Source organism: Toxorhynchites rutilus, unplaced genomic scaffold, assembly GCF_029784135.1.
Source record: "Toxorhynchites rutilus septentrionalis strain SRP unplaced genomic scaffold, ASM2978413v1 HiC_scaffold_40, whole genome shotgun sequence".
Classification (NCBI taxonomy): Eukaryota; Metazoa; Arthropoda; class Insecta; order Diptera; family Culicidae; genus Toxorhynchites; species Toxorhynchites rutilus.
The window spans coordinates 45001-47500 of NW_026599983.1; positions in this window are offsets into that span (position 1 = coordinate 45001).

Below are 2500 nucleotides of genomic sequence, written 5' to 3' on the forward strand. Positions count from 1 at the left end.
TGTCAAGTGTTGGAAAAGTCCCCCACACAGCGCACACAACACAACAGCGCAACGGTTTGTTGAATTTCTCACTGCGCAAGCCAGCACTCGCAGTACGCAGTGTGTATAACACTGCCCCGTCGGCAATAACACCAAGTCCCAGAAAGCGTCCAAGTCCCCCCAGCATACAGCACACAACAGCGCTGCGCGAGCCAACCCCCGCAGTACGCAATGTGTAAAACACTGCCCCGCCGACAATAACACTAAGTCCCAGAAAGCGTCCAAGTCCCCCCAGCATACAGCACACAACAGCGCTGCGCGAGCCAACCCCCGCAGTACGCAATGTGTAAAACACTGCCCCGCCGACAATAACACTAAGTCCCAGAAAGCGTCCAAGTCCCCCCAGCATACAGCACACAACAGCGCTGCGCGAGCCAACCCCCGCAGTACGCAATGTGTAAAACACTGCCCCGCCGACAATAACACTAAGTCCCAGAAAGCGTCCAAGTCCCCCCAGCATACAGCACACAACAGCGCTGCGCGAGCCAACCCCCGCAGTACGCAATGTGTAAAACACTGCCCCGCCGACAATAACACTAAGTCCCAGAAAGCGTCCAAGTCCCCCCAGCATACAGCACACAACAGCGCTGCGCGAGCCAACCCCCGCAGTACGCAATGTGTAAAACACTGCCCCGCCGACAATAACACTAAGTCCCAGAAAGCGTCCACGTCCCGGAATGCAAAGTGTCAAGTGTTGGAAAAGTCCCCCGCACAGCGCACACAACACAACAGCGCAACAGTTTGTTTAATTTGTCACTGCGCGAGCCAACGCCCGCAGTACGCAGTATGTGCATCGGTCCGGCACTGGTATTAAGTCCAATTCGATAACACAATAACACCAAGGCAACATCGAGGGTAAGAATGCGCGTGTCAAGTGTGATGAAAAGTCTCCCCCACACAGCGCACACAACACAACAGCGCAACGGTTTGTTGAATTTCTCACTGCGCAAGCCAGCACTCGCAGTACGCAGTGTGTATAACACTGCCCCGTCGGCAATAACACCAAGTCCCAGAACGCGTCCACGTCCCGGAATGCAAAGTGTCAAGTGTTGGAAAAGTCCCCCACACAGCGCACACAACACAACAGCGCAACGGTTTGTTGAATTTCTCACTGCGCAAGCCAGCACTCGCAGTACGCAGTGTGTATAACACTGCCCCGTCGGCAATAACACCAAGTCCCAGAAAGCGTCCAAGTCCCCCCAGCATACAGCACACAACAGCGCTGCGCGAGCCAACCCCCGCAGTACGCAATGTGTAAAACACTGCCCCGCCGACAATAACACTAAGTCCCAGAAAGCGTCCAAGTCCCCCCAGCATACAGCACACAACAGCGCTGCGCGAGCCAACCCCCGCAGTACGCAATGTGTAAAACACTGCCCCGCCGACAATAACACTAAGTCCCAGAAAGCGTCCAAGTCCCCCCAGCATACAGCACACAACAGCGCTGCGCGAGCCAACCCCCGCAGTACGCAATGTGTAAAACACTGCCCCGCCGACAATAACACTAAGTCCCAGAAAGCGTCCAAGTCCCCCCAGCATACAGCACACAACAGCGCTGCGCGAGCCAACCCCCGCAGTACGCAATGTGTAAAACACTGCCCCGCCGACAATAACACTAAGTCCCAGAAAGCGTCCAAGTCCCCCCAGCATACAGCACACAACAGCGCTGCGCGAGCCAACCCCCGCAGTACGCAATGTGTAAAACACTGCCCCGCCGACAATAACACTAAGTCCCAGAAAGCGTCCAAGTCCCCCCAGCATACAGCACACAACAGCGCTGCGCGAGCCAACCCCCGCAGTACGCAATGTGTAAAACACTGCCCCGCCGACAATAACACTAAGTCCCAGAAAGCGTCCACGTCCCGGAATGCAAAGTGTCAAGTGTTGGAAAAGTCCCCCGCACAGCGCACACAACACAACAGCGCAACAGTTTGTTTAATTTGTCACTGCGCGAGCCAACGCCCGCAGTACGCAGTATGTGCATCGGTCCGGCACTGGTATTAAGTCCAATTCGATAACACAATAACACCAAGGCAACATCGAGGGTAAGAATGCGCGTGTCAAGTGTGATGAAAAGTCTCCCCCACACAGCGCACACAACACAACAGCGCAACGGTTTGTTGAATTTCTCACTGCGCAAGCCAGCACTCGCAGTACGCAGTGTGTATAACACTGCCCCGTCGGCAATAACACCAAGTCCCAGAACGCGTCCACGTCCCGGAATGCAAAGTGTCAAGTGTTGGAAAAGTCCCCCACACAGCGCACACAACACAACAGCGCAACGGTTTGTTGAATTTCTCACTGCGCAAGCCAGCACTCGCAGTACGAAATGTGTATAACGCTGCCCCGTCGGCAATAACACCAAGACCCGGAAAGCGTCCACGTCCCGGAATGCAAAGTGTCAAGTGTTGGAAAAGTCCCCCGCACAGCGCACACAACACAACAGCGCAACAGTCCGGCA